This window comes from Schistocerca gregaria, chromosome X (assembly GCF_023897955.1).
Source record: "Schistocerca gregaria isolate iqSchGreg1 chromosome X, iqSchGreg1.2, whole genome shotgun sequence".
NCBI lineage: Eukaryota > Metazoa > Arthropoda > Insecta > Orthoptera > Acrididae > Schistocerca > Schistocerca gregaria.
Genome location: NC_064931.1, coordinates 690,826,987 through 690,845,251, shown reverse-complemented (window position 1 = coordinate 690,845,251; position 18,265 = coordinate 690,826,987).

Sequence of the window (18,265 nt, the reverse complement as noted above, 5' to 3'; positions counted from 1 at the left end):
TCCCTCCCGCAACCAAACTTCACTAATTCCCACTATGTCTAACTTCAACCTATCCATTTCCCTTTTCAAATTTTCTAATCTACCCAACCGATTAAGAGATCCAACATTCCACTCTCTGACCCGTAGAACAACAGTTTTGTTTCTTCTAATGACAACCTCCTCCTGAGCACTCCCTGCCCAGAAAACCATATGGGGAACTACTTTACCTCTGGATTATTTTGCCCAAGAGGATGACATAATCATTTAACCACACAGTAGAGTGGCATACCCTGGGGAAAAATTACGGTTGTAATTTTCCATTGCTTTCAGTTGTTCACAGTATTAGCTCAGCAAGGTTGCCATTTTGGTTGATTTTACAAGGTCAGATCAGTCAGTCATCCAGACTGTTGCCCCAACAATAATGAAAAGGCTGCTGCCCCTCTTCAGGAACTACATGTTTGTCAGGCCTTTCAACAGATATCCTTCATTGTGGTTGCAGCTATGATATGGCTATCTGTATCAATGGCAAGATCCTTGTTTCATAGGGCGGCTCAATGTATTGCATAGATCTGTTTCTGAAATTTAATTTCGCTACATTAACTATTTCTTGGGGTTGTGATTTATTTTTTTTTTCTTTTTTTGCCATCAGTGTAATTGAGAGATTTATAAAACAACAAATGTGAAGTGCTTAGATGACTATAGCTTACTGAATAATAATCAGAATGGCTTTCAAACTGGTAGAAGTACATAAACAGTGATAAATGGTTACACTGGTGAAATGATTAGACATTTGGATTACAACAACAGTCATGTAGGAGTTAATTTAGATGTTTCTAAAGCTTCCAGTACAGTTTGCCATGAAATTCTTTTAGGAATGTTAGAAGCAATGGGGAGAAAGGAATAAAAACAAGTGGCTTCAATAATATTTGCAAAACAAATCATGGGTTGTAGACGTCACATCAGCTCATGCTTTTCATAAAATCAGATTAGTATTTGAAGTGAAGAAAATAAAAATATGTGTACCACAAGGTAGTGTGTTAGGCCTCTTCTGTTCCTTGTTTATATGAATGACATACACACCTCAGAAATTGCAGCATATATCCTATTGTTTGCAGATGATACTACTGCAACAGTGAGTGATGTTAAGGAATCTCTGCCCACTACAACTGATCAAGTGCTCAACTCCTTGCATTCGGTGCCAGTAAACTGACGCTTAATGTGAAGAAAACAAACTACACTATGTGATCAAAAGTATCCAGACGCCCCCCAAAACATATTTTTTTCATTTTAGGTGCATTGTGCTGCTACCTAATGCCAGGTACTCCATATCAGTGACCTCAGTAATCATTAGACATCGTGAGAGAGCAGAATGGGGCACTTCGCAGAGCTCGCGGACTTCGAACAAGGTCAGATAACTGAGTGTCACTTGTGTCATACATCTGTACATGAGATTTCCACACTCCTAAACATCACTAGGTTCCCTAGTTCTGATGTGATAGTGAAGTGGAAATGTGAAGGGCCACGTACAGCACAAAAGCGTACAGTCTGACCTCATCTATTGACTGACAGAGATCGCCGGACAGGTGAAGAGGGTCATAATGTATAATAGGCGGACATCTATCCAGATCATCACAAAGGAATTCCAAACTGCATCAGGATCCACTGCAAGTACTAAGAGACTTAGGCGGGAGGTGAGGAAACTTCGATTTCATGGTCGAGTGGCTGCTCATAAGCCACACATCATTTTGGTAAATGCCAAACAATGCCTTGCTTGGCGTAAGGAGCATAAACATTGCATAATTGAGCAGTGGAAAAATGTTGTGTGTAGTGACGAATCACGGTACACAGTGTGGCGATCCAATGGCAAAGTGTGGGTATGGCGAACACCCGGTGAACGTCATCTGCCAGTGTGTGCAGTGCCAACAGTAAAATTCAGAGGCGCTGGTGTTATGGTATGGTCATGTTTTTCATGCAGAGGGTTTGCACCCCTTGTTGTTTTGCATGGCACTATCACAGCACAGGCATACATCAATGTTTTAAGGACCTTCTTGCTTCACACTGTTGAAGAGCAATTCAGGGATAGTGACTGCATCTTTCAACACGATCAAGTACCTGTTCATAATTTATAGCCTGGGAGGAATGGTTACATGACAATGACATCCCTGTAATAGAATGGCCTGCACAGAGTCCTGACCTGAATCCTATAGAACACCTTTGAGATGTTTTGGAATGCCGACTCTGTGCCAGGCCTCACCAGTCAACATTAATACTTCTCCTCAGTGCAGGCACTCCATGAAGAATGGGCTGCCATTTCCCAAGAAACCTTCCAGCACTTGATTGAACATATGCCTCAAAGAATGGAAGCTGTCATCAAGGCTAGGGGTGGGCCAAAATCATACTGAATTCCACAATTACCAATGAAGGGCACCACGGATTTGTAAGTCAGGTGTCCGGATACTTTTGATCACACAGTGTGTATACAATTTGGGAAGATGAATCAAAACCAGGCTCTCCATCTGGTACTGGGCAGAAGTAAGTTAGAAAGGAGACAATGCATTGAAATTTTATGAATTTATGTTGAGCAAGACTTAAACTGGAAAACCGTATAACTGAACTCTTCCAGAGACTCAGCTCTCCATGTTTTGCTCTGAGAATTATTTCTAAAGTTTTCTCCTCATGTGGTGCTAGAATGGCTTATTTTGGTTACTTCTAGTCTGTTGTAGCTTATGGAATGGTTTTCTGGAGTAAAATTAGTATTCGATTAAATGAAATTTTGTATTTCAGAAGAGGCCTATCCGAATCTTGTCACATTGCTCTGATAGGTCTCACTACAAACTCCTATTCAAAAAGTTGTGTTTGCTGACTGCAACTCTCCTTGTGCATATACAAATGTTTGTTTATGGCAAAAGTAGACTTGGTGACCTACAAACCAACTCCAGTTATCACATTTATAATACTTGCAACTGTGGGTCCCTCCATATAGATCAAGTTAGAACAACCAGTACTCAAAGGCTTGTGAGCCACTTTGACGTCATTCTTTATAATGCACTGCCAACATAAATATAGAGGTTGGAGACAGAAATGACATTTAGAGCAGAGTTAAAATCATTTCTTGTTCAGAAGTGTTTCTAAAATGGAAATGAATATGTTAGTTGCTAAGATAACTATTCCCTCATTTATTATTGGTTTCTTTGGATTCTGTTAACTGATATTCATCTATGCTTTGTGTGTTTTTGCAGAGAATATTTCTGCTGTTGGTTTTCTGTTTCCCCTGTTTCAGATGTGGTGTCGTACAACACCTATGAACAGGGATCTGGTGCTAGCCTAGTTGTGATGGATACCATGTCGGCTGGTTATCAAGTGTCCATGAGTTACAATTTTCAGCTGTGCTATGTTGTGTGCTTTTACTTTTTCACAGGTGTTTTATGTCAAAGTTTCATGATTTACCTGCATCGCTGATGTGCTTATTTTGCATGTTGTACGTTTCAGCAGTGTTATGCAATGTGTTCATGTGTTTTCATTTTTCAGCAGCATTGTTATTTTCAAAATTTTGTGTTTATTGGTTTGCTTCTTGCACGTGTTGCACACAAAATTTAGATTATGTACACTATGTGACGAAAAGTATCCAGAAGCCTGGCTAAAAATGACTTACAAGTTTGCGGCGCCCTCCATTGGTAATGCTGGAATTCAATATGGTGTTGGCCCACCCTTAGCCTTGATGGCAGCTTCCACTCCTGCAGGCATACATTCAGTCAGATGCTGGACGGTTTCTTTGGAAATGGCAGCCCACTCTTCGTGGAGTGCTGCATTGAGGAGAGGTATTGATGTCAGTCAGTGAGGTCTGGCACGAAGTCAGCGATCCAAAACATCCCAAAGGTGTTCTATAGGATTCACATCAGGACGCTGTGCAGTCCAGTCCATTACAGGGATGTCATTGTCATGTGAGCACCCCACCAGAGGCCAGGCATTATGAACAGGTGCTCGATCATGTTGAAAAGTGCAATCACCATCCCTGAATTGCTCTTCAACAGCGGGGAAGAAGAAAGTGCTTAAAACATCAATGTATGCCTGTGCTGTGATAGTGCCATGCAAAACAACAAGTTGTGCGAGCCCCCTCCATGGAAAACACTAGTGCCACGCAAAACAACAAGGGGTGTGAGCCTCCTCCATGAAAAACATGACTACACTGTAACACCAACACCTCTGAATTTTACTGTTGGGACTACACACACTGGCAGATGACGTTCACTGGGCATTCGCCATACCCACACCCTGCCATTGTATCACCACATGAAAAACAGGACTACACTGTAACACCAACGCCTCCGAATTTTACTATTGCACTACATACACTGGCAGATGATGTTCACTGGGCATTCGCCATACCCACACCCTGCCATCATATCACCACAATGTGTACTTGATTTGTCACTCCTCACAATGTTTTTCCACTGTTTATTTGTCCAATGTTTGGCATACAGGGATTCGTGACCATTACCCAATGCCCCATGTGGTGCTGAGGCAGCTTGCCTGTTTGGCTGTTCTAGTGCCTTCACGTTTCACTTCTGTACAATCCTCTAAACTTTCCTTGTTCTTCTGGCATATTTTCTTACTGACTCACTGTCCGGCCCTAATTTAGTTGTCAAAACATCAAAGGGAGACAGCATCTTCCTTCCATACACACCTAAAATGGCAACAATTGATGATTGTGAGAACTTCTTATGTGCACCACATCACACTTCCTGTTCCTCCACCAAAACTGCTCTGCTATGTTGCATGTCACCCTCCATGACTTGACAATATATGGTCATGAGCTTGCTGTAAAACTCCCTTCTGGAAAACTGTCATTCTACACAACAAATCCTTGTGAATAACAAAATGTGGCTGTGGCTTCAGTGACTGGCACTCCTTATGCTTTGCCTGTGCCCCCCCTCCCCCCCTGGATTTAATCCTCTCAATACCTCATCTAACAACTGCTGAAAAGTTGCCAGTGCATTCTTCAGTCAACACAGCATGTGCTTGTAATGAAAGTGGCCACCCACCACTGTAAATGCTGTTTTCAGCTTATCCTCATGCACCGTTTCCAATTGACAGTACCTACTCCTGAGATCCATAATTGTAAAGAACTAACACTGATCCAAAGTTTCTATAATGTCTGGAATTGGATCAGCGTCCGAAATGGTTCATGCATTAAGATATCTAGAGTCACAGCAAAATCTGAATTCCTTTTTCCATCCACTGAGTTTTTCAGCACAATCAATATATAGCACTGGCTGTCACTTGGTTCTGTGATCCCATCTCATAGTTGTTGCTCAGTAAACTCTCCTACTAATGGTTGCAGTTGCCTTGCTAAATCATATGACTTCCTATAAGTTGGTGTGGTATCCCATGTTGGTATATGATGATGTGCCACTGGTGTTGCTGGTAACCCTCCACCTGTACAAGATAAATCACTAAATAACAACAACAACAACAACAACAACAACTTTTCTGTGGCCCTTCAATCAGTTTCTTGCAAGTGACCCATGTTCTCTTGTAACAGTTCCATGCTGACATTTTGCTTTTAGCTTTCCTGTAGATTTGATCTATAGAAGTCCCCATCTTCCAAGACTTCCAGAGTGGCTTTTACTGCACCCTGTTAAAAAGTCGCTTCTGCTCTGCCGAAGTTATCCGTAATAACCTGAATCAGCCATTCCCCACTGATGTCATTCACCCATGTCAAACTCCAACAGACAAAACAATGTGAACTATCCCACTCTCCATTGCTTAAGAGTGGTTCAACCACATATAATGTTTCTCTCAGCAAATCAGTGTCCATTGAAGCTCACACTATCTTCCCTGCACCTGTTGTTATTTTATCCTGCTATTGGTTTTTACTGAAAACTTACACAGTTCAGTCAGCCTCATCCCCATGATGGAAGAACCTTGTGCCATTGCCTCAGTTGCAACTATTTCCCCAAGTGAAACAAAGTCCCAGTGAATTCTACTGTGCATCACCAGAGATTAACCTTAGCAAGATGTTTGTTGAGGAAGTCTAGCCTGTGAATCACTGAATAACCTTCACCTAAGTATTACTTCCTTTAATTACCTGAATTTAATTTTCCCAACCCACATGAACTTAGTTTCCCCAACAAAGAACCCTAGTAGTGCTATACCCAATGACTCCACATTATTATCCCCAATCCTATATAACCCGTACTGTGATGATCTCAGTCTCCTCTTCCCCATGAGGTCCAGACTGATAAAAGACATGTACACCCTTGTGTCTACCAAAAATCTCTTGTTTCCTGCCACCCATAAGCCTGCTAAGCAGCATTCTGTCTATGCACCATCTTGTGCACAGTTATGTTGCATCAGGATTACCTTCCAACAGTTGAAGCCCTCCCGTTTCCTCTTAATAGCTGCTTCCCTTTCTAGTGTTTCCCACCTTTCCTATTTCTTCAGTCAGACACCTGGTGGCCCTCTGTGCCATATGCATAGCACTCTGGTTGTCTCCATTGCTACCCTATATGCCTCTCCTGACTGCTTCTATAACACACGATTTTAGAAGTGAACATCCAGTGAATATACTGCAGCAACTATGTTATGTAGTACTGTATAAATATAGCCACTCTATTTTGCAATTTTATTTAAAGGCTTCAATAATAATTCACATAAGGGCTTCACCCAAATTTAAACCAAAGTAATTCATGCCACCCACAGGGTGACATGAATTAATATATTTTCGTTATTAATCAAAGTAAATGTGAAGGAGAGTATGCAGAAGGCAGTGGGCAGGCATAAATCGAACGATCAGTATAGAAGACTCTGAGCCATCTCGTGCAGGAAGACAAACTGGTTGACATGGCCGGATGTAGGTGGGAGTGCCAGTTGTGCAGCAAAATGATAGGGTTCTAGTACCTTCTAGAACAATTTCAGGATAGCAATACCATTCCGGTATCAGAAAGCATGTGGGATTGTGAATGCTGAGGGGAACTGCCCCTCCTGTAGAACTTCAATGCCCATATTGTGAGACATCAGCATTGAGAGAAAATAGTCCCCCTTGTTCTTAACGCTTCAGCGTAAGAAAAATATATTTTAAATGTAATCTAAGGCACATAATTGTGGACAGGGCTTAAGAAAATGGTCTCTTCTCTTACATGCTATTTTCTTTTATTAGTTTATAAAATAAGTAACAACATGATTACTCATTGGTGTGGAGGTATGAATAAAGTGGTAGGAGTGGTAGTTTTGGCATTGGCTCTTTCACTCTGGAGAGTTTGCTCTGTGTCATTCTTAATGGACAGACCCATATCTGACCACTCTGATGAAATGCTAACTTTATTCGGTCAGTAAGTACTTTTACAGTACAAATGGCTTTCCAGGCCCCGCTGTTAGTGTCTGGAACAGTAGTTGAGTAGCAACAGGTTATTCCACAATTTAATACATCAGTAATAGCCTATGCATGGCAGTGATTTTGATTCTATGATATGAAGTCTCATTGTAACTGTGATGAACTTTAAATCAACAGTAGAACCGCGTATCGCAATCAAGATGCAACCAGTTTGTCATGTGTAAGTGATTTCTTGCATGGCCTGGTGCTGGTTTGAATTTACAATTATTATTCAAGGTTTTACTGCATGCAAGATGGCTGTAGAGTTGAGTGCAATTAAATAAATCTAACTTCATTGTGTAATGTGGTAATGTTCAGGCAAGTGAGTGTGTGTTTGTAGTTGTATCATTAGAAGTCCTGCATGGCAGTGAAAAATTAATTGTTTAACTCCGATTGAAACCAGTATCTAAATTCTATGTGTGTAAAGAGAAGACACATTGTTCTAGAAGGGGCTAATGTGTATTGCATTGTTCTGAAGGATAGAGCCTGATTCATTGTCAAGATCATTTATGAACATAAATGAGAGATGTGTTATCATAAGGCACATAAGAGACGACGTTAGCCTGATACTCTGTCATTTTTATGCTCTCAGATTAACTACAGGGGTCAAACATTACTGAAATGGCAATCCCTTACAGTTGTAACACTTGCTTTCTGGGAGGACATTTTGCCTCTAAATTATAGTTTACTTATTGTGGTAAGTCCATGTTCTTATTTGCTGCAACACCTTTTTTCATAACAATATTACTTTCTTGATCAGTTGCTTCCCAAGCTTGCTTACAGTGAGTAGCATCGAGACTGGGAGAGCAGGACTATCTTTGAGAACCAAACATCTTCGAGAAATATAAAGATCATTGTTTGTGGTGCTTACAGCACGTAACAAATGTTAGGTGCACATTGGCTCACTGCGCACCTGATTTAATACAATCTATGTGGCACCAAGACCCTCAAGTGTCTAACAATTGACACTGATACCATAATAATAATGTGTAGCTCATGTTATACCACATTTGATCATTTGGTTTATTCATAATGGTAGTCAGGTGGAAAAAATCTCAGAGTAATAAACTGCTCCACTGACCCTGAAAGCTTCCAATGTGGTGCAATTGGCCATGAAATGGAAAAATTTCTAATATGGTGCCAAAGCACAAAAAATTTTTTCAGTTGTGACATGTTAGATGTAGCGCTGAACACACCCGGCAATGACGGAAATTAAATAAAATCGGTTACTTGGGCAGAAGTGGTATTTGGAGAGCTGCCGTAGGAAACATCTGGAGGCTGAACATGATGTCATGAAAGGCAAGGTGACATCGGAGGACCTGCAAGTGTACCGTTCATTGTCATCAGGAAGGGGATGCGAGAGCATCAGGGCAGAAATCTTATGCAGCATGGTGGGTAATATGCGTCAACCACACTGCAAAATCAACCATTCCGTCACAGCGCAGTGGAGCACAGCAAGACAAATCTGAGTGATAGAAAACTATTCTGTTTACTCAAAACAATTGAGTGAGAGAATGGTTGAGCAAGCAGACAAGGATAGGTTCTCACCTGTTGATGAGCTACATGAACCCTCCAATAGTTCTAAAGATGTTAAAAGTAAACAAGAGCCACTAGATGATAGTATTGATGATTTGGTAAATGATACAATGCCAAGTGGAGTCTAGCATTAAAATAAAGAAGGAAGTGGAGGAATGGACTCTGGATGATTCAGGTAATTTTATGGCTGAGAGTCCTCGAATTCTAGAAAATTCAAATCCTCAAAAGGCTTAAGAACAGATACTTGCTGGAGAGAGAAATAACAAACTTCTGTTAGTACCAAGTGACTTAAGCACTCATGTGAATATGGTAAATGCAAATATAGAATCAGTAAGTGCAAATGTGGAATCTGTGAAGTCCAAGGTAAAAAGTGAGCTGGAAAAGGTAGAAACTAAACTTACTGGGGAAATGACTAAATTGAAAAAGGAATTGGATATTCATGTTATTAATCATTCTAAGCAAATGAGAAAGGAACGGGAAACAAAATTTTCACAAATGGACACTAAAGTAATGGAAAAATTAACAGTTCTTCACAACAGTTGCAAACAATTAAATACAGGATACACATCTGCAGTACTGACTCAGTTTAAATAGCTAAGAGAGAATGTGATGACTTTCAGCAAATGATCCTTGATAAACAGGTAGAAAATGAGCAAATTGTGTATGAAAAATTAGTAACTTTGTGTACTGAAGTGAGCAAAGAAAATGAGATGGTTAAAGGGGCTGTCTCTGAGATGAATCATGCAATTAGAGTGGAACTCGATAATAGGCTATCGTTTCAGTACACCCAAATTACTCATAACAAAGTAGTTGATAAAAAAGTATTTAATCTGGCAGAGTAACCCAGTACATTATCACATAAAATTGTGCATTATCCAACCTCTGGATCTGCTGGTGCACGTTTAATTAAGTGCAGGAAGTTTGATTATTTTGTTCTAAATGATAAAGTGCATCCAAAAATATTTATTCAAATTTTTGACAAGGTAGTGTCTACCGTATGGGAAGCGGAGGAATAAATTGCTTTTATAGTATAATATTTAAAGGAAGATGCTGTAAAATGGCAAATGGCATCACAGATTCTTGTAAAATTATAAAGAAATTTCAGGATAGGTTTTTGAAGAAATACTGGTCTAAAGAAATATAAGATGATTTGATGAAGGATTTTCTATGTGGAGGGCAGTATCAGTCAGAGTATGGTTTGTTAACAGATTTCTGTGAACATTGGTGGGCAAAATTAAAATTTATTGAAACCAGCCTGGATTTTACACCATTCAATAGTAATCTAGAACACCTCTTACCATATGATGTACAGGAAGTTATGCTACCAGCACCATGAGATACGTACGAGAATTATTTTCACTACCTTAGTAGAGTAGAGTGGTTACAGGTGCCAAGGTGCACATACAAAGGCAGAGGACGTCATGGACCGCAGCACGCATGGAAACGAAATTTCAACAACAATGACACTCATGATGGTCAATTAGACAAAGAGTTGTCTCAGTGTGGAATCGGCTAGAGACAATACAGGTATCTGAGGTCCCACAAATTGATACACAGCCCATGAGAGAACCTGAAATGTTGGAGGTGGGGGCTGGGGGAGGTGCAGAAGCGAAACCCAGAATACCCGAGCCAGGTTATTGTGTGATGGAGGCTGGGGGCAGCGCTTCTGTTGATCAACCTAATCCATTCAGAGGAAATCACCTCTGTTCAGCATTTAAATGCTAATGAAAGTTGAAATGTAAGTAAAGGGATTAATTTGACGGGGAAACAGAATTCGGACAGCATTTTTGACCTTTCCGAGTTGTTTAAAGAACCACTGATGAAAGACACGTTTAATCTAGAATCAAGGGATGACTCATTCAATACACATAATTTCAGCCATGAGGTATGGAGTTTGTGGTCTCCTGATGATGAAGAGCACTTACAAGAAGATTTAAAGGAGGTAAGTGGTGTTAATAGTAGTGTGATCGAGGAACAGGATATTGAAACTAATGTAATGCTTATCAATAATTATGAAAAAGTTAAGGAACTTATCTTTGAAGGAGATGGTAGTGAGGAGTCCGAGTTTGTCTCCAAGAGGATTATTAGTGATGAGGAACTTTGTAATTTGGACGCACAAGAGGGGTGGCATCAGGCACAAAACCTGTGCAGCTTATTGCTTCAAGACAGGTTGGCCAATTTTTGTCATTGTTTGCCTATTGTTACCAATAATAAGGAGTCAAGGAATTGTTCTGATTTTAGTAGAAGGGAAATAATTAATGATCTTTTGGAGGAAGATGATGCAAATGAGAATGTGCTGAATTATGTGAAACCCATTATTACTGCCCAATTAGTAGTTGTCACAGCAGATATTCTCATAGATAATGATTCATAAGTGTCAGCTGTGTCCAGAGAATTCTATAAAGCAATCCCAAAGAAAGAAAATTTTTCAGTTTTGCCAGTAATGGGTGCAAAAATTGTAGGTGAAACAGGGAAATTTTACAGAGCCATTAAACATAAAGTGTGGTTATCCATGATGCTGAATGGAAAAATATTATAACATAATTTCTTAATTATTGAAAATTTGAGCGTAAAAATTTTGGCAGGGCTACAGTTTTTTAAATGAATTGAAATGCTCAGTGGACTTTGAAGGCAAGAGAATGAAACTGTGTGTGTGCAAGGACAAGATTTTTTAGTGCCATTTAAAAACCAATTCAAATGTGAGAGAGACAACTCAGATATTTTCTTTATTGATCTGCTCCAGGATGATAATGGACCAAAAGAAATAAGCATTTATAATGTACAGAAGGAACTTGAACAATAGGATACTTTGGAAATAATAGAGTATAAGATAGCTAAGACTGAAGTTTTGTGTAGTAGCCAGAAGGAAGACTCAAACAGGTGTATCATGGTACATTTGTGGTGGAACCAATTCCACATAAGAATGCTTATAGGTTGAGGTATCCAAAATCCAGGAAAATATTTGGTACCAGAAACAATGTGGAACTGAAGAAATACATCCTGAGTAGTGAGAGTTGGAAATCAGTCTTTCTATGACATACACGATGTGGCAGTCGTGCATCTCCAGGTGTTGAATGGTTTTCTTCTTCCTATACAATCATTCATCCCTCACTCTTCTCCATATCCCCTTGATCTATAGAATTTCATGCAGTTTGAGAGACTGTAAGCAGAACCAAGTAGAATTGAGATGTACAGGGTGAAACAGAAAAACAGGAACATTTCCACAATCCAATAAAACAAAAGGTGATGAAGTAAAGAAATTGCATTCATAGTAATTGAAACCTTACAACTTTGCCATTTATAAAACATTGACGGCATTTATCATTGTTTAAAAATTACATCCTTTAGATGGCATCCTCCTGTATGAATACATTTGTGAAGTCTGCTGTTGAGATTCCTCATTGACTGCTGCAACATTTCAGCTGGGATACTGTGAATTGGATCCTGAATTCTCTGTTTTAACTCATCCAGGGTCCTTGGTCGTGTCATGTAGACTTTGCTCTTGAGGTAGCCCCACAAGGACAAATCACAGATGGATAAATCTGGCGATCTAGAGGGCCAGGGAATGTTACCGAATCATGAGATCACACGGTTGCCAGACAATCCTAGCACATATGTCATTGACTGCTTCATGAGTGAACATTTCATGATTACTCTTTGATAATGAGAGTAAAGTGTATGAAAAAATATTACGTTATGATAAGAGCTAAGGTAAGCAACCAGACATGAGGATGTGGTAAGGCTAAAAGATAAAATAAATGGCTATTAACAAGGCTAGAATCAAGGGATGACTCATTGAATACACATAATTTCAGCCATGAGGTACGGAGTTTGTGGTCTCCTGATGATGAAGAGCAGTTACAAGAAGATTTAAAGGAGGTAAGTGGTGTTAATAGTAGTGTGATCGAGGAACAGGATATTGAAACTAATGTAATGAAGTTAAATGGAAGTGTTAAATAAAGGTGAAGTACAAATGAAGTAAAATGCAGATATGGAAAGGTAATAAAAGTTTGTTCAGGGAGATATTATAATAAAGTAGCTGCAGAGGAATTAAATCACCAACAAAATATGAAGTGAATAACACTATCAGTACATGAAAGACAAATAAAGAAAAGCCGATGTAAGTTTAGTTGTGTGTTGAATGGATATCTTGATCATGGTAAAGTAAATAATTTTAACTTTAGAAGATCTCACAGTTGTGGCAGAACTGTATGATTCATAGCTTAAAACATGCATAATTGAAACTGAAACAATGGCATTCATGACAAAGGTATTCCTGACAAATGCCAGAAAAGAACTAAAAATTTGGTTATATGAAACAGAATGAAGATTTATTTGTGAAAGTTATGAAGTAGGTGAGAAGTGTCTGATGGAATTTGGTAAATCTGAAATAGAATTTGTGAAAGTTATTGAGATTAGGGAGGTATGATGTTTGTAAAGTTGACAGGATATTTATGTAATGTCTGATTTAGAGTTAATTAGTGTTAAGGCCATAGGTCAAAAGACTGTGGAGATGGACAAATTCTTCCCTTAGTAGTAGGTAAGGATGAAAAGGACTGCGGTGATGTAAAAATTCCACCCTTGGTAGGAAATAGTTGTTAAGTATAAGGAATCATGAGAGTGCAACAGACTCATGCAGTGGTTATCAGGTCCTGTAGAATAAATTTTGAAAATTGTCTGCTTGCAGCCAAGCAAATCGAAACTCAGCAAACTTAGGAACCATGTGAAAACTAAAGAAGGTTGGGAGAAATACCTGAGTGTGACAAAACTAAGAATGAATACCTGATTGTGACATAACATTGAGAAGTAAACGTAATTGAAACAGAAAAGGTGGTGGAAAAAAAAGGCTCCATCAATTAAATCTCATCAAAAACTTTGGTTGGAAATAGATGTTAAGTTTGAAAAGTATGACTATATAGAATTAAGGTTTTTCATATTGCACAGGATGCAAGATTTACAGTTTTCTTGATGATTATAATTTGTGGTAAAATATGATTTAAATGATTTTGTTATTCAAAGATAATGGTAATTGGAATTAATGATGATTTATTGAAAAATATAAGCATTTTTCAGAAAAGTGGCCAAACTGTTTGAGTTGTAAAAATTTTTCCAGGTGATTTCTATGTGGATTACCTTTAACAGTGGCCAACTAGTTCACGAGTTGTGTGTTTGCTTAAAATGATTTTCTTCTTATATGTTTGAGAGAGTGGTGAAACCAGTTCAAAAGTTTTAATTTTTTCCAGGTGATTTGTCTATGGACTTTCTTCATTCAAAGTGGCCATAATGTATCAGGAGTTGTAACAGAATTTACTTTTTTGAATCTTCAGTAATATCTACAAATTTTGAAATGACAAATAATATTTTCATATTTTGTGTTCAACAGTTCTATGCATGACTGAGAGCAAGGGATTGCAGGGATACTTTTAATATTTTATAAAACCAATATTCAAATATTGGAACAGATTTGGTATGATTATTGAAAAGTGATAAATTCAATTAACTGATTTTATTGAAATAGCATGTTATTACTTTAGAAATCATGATATTTATTTATATAGTTGCAAATTTTCAAATTTATTGGCTATTGCCTTAAATGATTAGAATCTTTTAATAGAATGGAGGTGGGGTGTAACATGGCAACAATATTACATAGTACTGTATAAATATTCTGACTCTATTTTACAATTTTATTTAAAGTCTTCAATAGTAATTATTGTAAGGCCTTCACCCAAATTTAAACCAAAGTAATTCACACTACCCACAAGGTGACATGAAATAATATATTTTTGTTATTAATCAAAGTAAATGTAAATGAGAGTATACAGAAGGCAGAGGCCAGGCATATGTTGAATGATCAGTGTAGAAGATTCTGAGCCATCTTGAGCAGAAAGGCAAACTTGGTGACATGGCTGGATGTAGATGGGAGTGCCAGTTGTGCAGGAAAATGGTAGGGACCTAGTACCTTCAAGAACAATTTCAGGATAGCAAGACCATTCCGGTATCAGAAAGCATGTGGGATTGTGAATGCTGAGGGGAAATACCTCTCCTGTAGAACTTTGATGGCCATATTGCGAGACATCAGCACTGAGAGAAAGTAGTCCCCCTTGTTCTTAACCCTTCAGCTTAAGAAAAATATTTTAAATGTAATCTAAGACACACAATTGAGTACAGGGCTTAAGAAAATGTTCTCCTCTCTTACATGCTATGTTTTTTTCATTAGTTTATAAAATAAGTAACAACGTGATACGGAGGTACGAATAAAGTGGTGAGGAGCACTAGTTTTGACGTTGGCTCTTTCACTCTGGAGAGTCTCTCTGTGTCCTTCTTGATGGACAGACCCATATCTCGCTGCTCCAGTGAAATACTAACTTTATTCAGTCTGTAAGTACTTTTACAGTACAAATGGCTTTCCAGTCCCTACTCCAAGTGTCTGGAACAGCAGTTGAGTAACGACAGGTTATTTCGAAATTTAATATGCCAGTAAAAGTCTACACAAAGCAGTGATTGAAGTGATACGAAGTCTCATTGTAACTGTTATGAACTAACAATGGCAGAATCACGTATCACTATCAAGATGCAGTCTTATCATAAGGGGTAAGTGATTTCTTGCATGGCTTGGCGCTGGTGTAAATTTCTGATTAATCATCAAGGTTTTACAGTACCCAAGATGGCCATAGAGTTGAGTGCAGTTAAACAAATCTAAATCCATTTTGTAATGTTGTAACATTCAGGCGAGTGAGTGTTTGTTGTAGTTGCAACATTAGAAGTCCTGTGTGGCAGTGCAAAATTAACTGTTTAACTCTAAGTGAAACCAATATCTAAATTTGTTGTACATAAAGAGAAGACAGATTGTTACAGAAGGGGCTCATGTATATTCTGTTTTTCTGAAGGATAGAGCCTGATTTATTGTGAAGATCATTTATGAACATAAATGAGAGATCTATCATCATTAGGTACATAAGGGAAGATGCTAGCCTGATACATTTGTATGCTCTCAGATTAACTACAGGTGTCAAAAATTACTGAAATAGCAATCCCTTGCAGTTGTAACATGTGCTTTATGGGAGGACATTGTGCCTCTGAATTATAGTTTACTTATAACAGTAGGTCCATGTTTTTATTCGCTGCAACACCCTTTTTCATAACAATATTACTTGGTTTATCTGTTGCTTCCCAAGCTTGCTTATGGTGAGTAGCATCGAGAGCCTCAAGTGGCTAACAACTGACACCGATACCTTAATAACAGCATGTACCTCATGTTGTATCACATTTGATCATTCAGTTTACTCATAATGGCAGTCAGGTGGAATAAATGTGGGAGTAATGAACTGGTCCACCAATCCTGCTAACTTCCTTGGTCCACTCTTTGCTTTGTTGCCATATCCACCTTCTCTATATGTGTTGTGATCCTAAGAACTGACAGGAAGTTCTCCAGATTTTCCATTCGTACCATCCATGATGTGTCTGTGGGTATACTATGCAGAAAAACTTCCACTGCTCTATTTTCTGCCTCTTGTAATAATACCCTATCAGCTTCTGCATGCTGGGTCTGTAAATATGTCTTTGCCTTCAGTTTATGGATTATATCCAAGAACACCTCCATAGTTCATAGCACTGCATTGACAAAGTACTTAGTTTCTCCTTAAAAAGCACCACTGGCACAGTACAGCAGCCCACTCCAGGTATGTTTGCGCTTTACTGCAGCTGTCATATTATACAACATATCTTCAGCACCCCCTGCCAAATGCTTACTAGCAACACGCCACGTTATTTTGTGTGACCACACATGTGCTTACATAGCATTCCTAATGTCGTTAATAAAAATTATCATGACATGTTCCCTTATCTGAGAAGAGATTAATTAATGTGACCACTGTCAGGCCACATGGAACAGAATACACTCTCAATCCAGACATATTTTCATCTGACTCCAATTACAGCTGAACCTGTCTCACTTCCCCAGCTTCTAACTCATGATTAAGTTCAAGATTTCTCTGCCCCTCATGCTCCAGTTCCTCTGTTAACGCTTGCACTCACTGAGTTAAAGCAGCAACTGCATCCACAGTGCTGGAGTGGTAGCAGCACATGTTTCCACCATTTTGTTTACTCTGCCCTAAATTAATTCTGTTTTTTAAGAAAGGAAAAAAAAAAAAATAAAGAAAAAAGGAACTACACACAAATTGCTGTTTAACCATACCACACATGAAACTCTAACCACAAATTAATTCTTCCAATGAATCACCACACATCTTCAATCAGTACAGGTACTAGTCAGATGACCAGTTCACCTACACGCAGAACAAGTAGCTGCTACAGCTCTGGTACACGGCAAATTGTGCCCAGACAAACTTAAAAATGGATACCTCACTGGCACTAAATTATCATATCCACCATTATCTCTAAACAAAGATAAGTCCATGAGTTCCTGTGGCTTCACAAGAGTGTCGAAGTGCAGCTGGCTATTCCTTCAACTGCTACTTGCAGTTACCATGTAGAGTGCCAAAGAGTAACAGCCAGCATCCTTCATTTTAGCAGAACCTCAGCAGTTCCAGTCACCTGTCCAGGGTGGCTCTGTTGGTGACAGAGGAATGCCTCGGACCCAGGAGGCCACGAGATCACTTCCTGGCTCTGCCCTTGCAGACGACAACTTGCAGTCCGTCGAACTACTTCACCCAGAGAGCGGAGGTTGGCCAGTCCCCTGCTCCCCTCACCTGTTCAGTGCCAAGCTTCAGACCCACTTTACCTTGGCTGTGGTGTGTCCATTCTGCTTTCTCACCTGTGAGTGGTATCATAAACTGCCTCACGGAACCAATTACTTAATAAGAACATTGCCACTGCCAGCTACCCAATGTGTCCATCAGCCGCCTTAGCTTCTGCCTTCCAGCCATGACTGTGAAAAATTTTTAAGAATTCTCCAAATCCATGCCTATATTTATTTACTGTGCAGCAATAATGTGAAAATAGAGAATTTGGATAAAATATTCGTGGTACCTTAATGACATGAGTTAATGTGAGGTTAATCCTGAAAATTGACAAACTGGAGAAACGGGAACTCAAGGAACCATCATTGAAATTTGGTAGTTATGTATTGGCCAACGGCCTTGCCGCAGTGGTAACACTGGTTCCCATCACATCACCTAAGTTAAGTGCTGTCAGGTTGGGCTAGCAGTTGGATGGGTGACCATCTGGTCTGCAGAGCACTGTTGGCAAGCGGGGTGCACTCAACCATCGTGAGGCAAACTGAGGAGCTACTTGACTGAGATGTAGTGACTCCAGTCTCAGAAACTGACATACGGCTGTGAGAGTGGTGTGCTGACCACGTGCCCCTCCATATCCGCATCCAGTGATGCCTGTGAGCTGGGGATGACATGGCAGCCA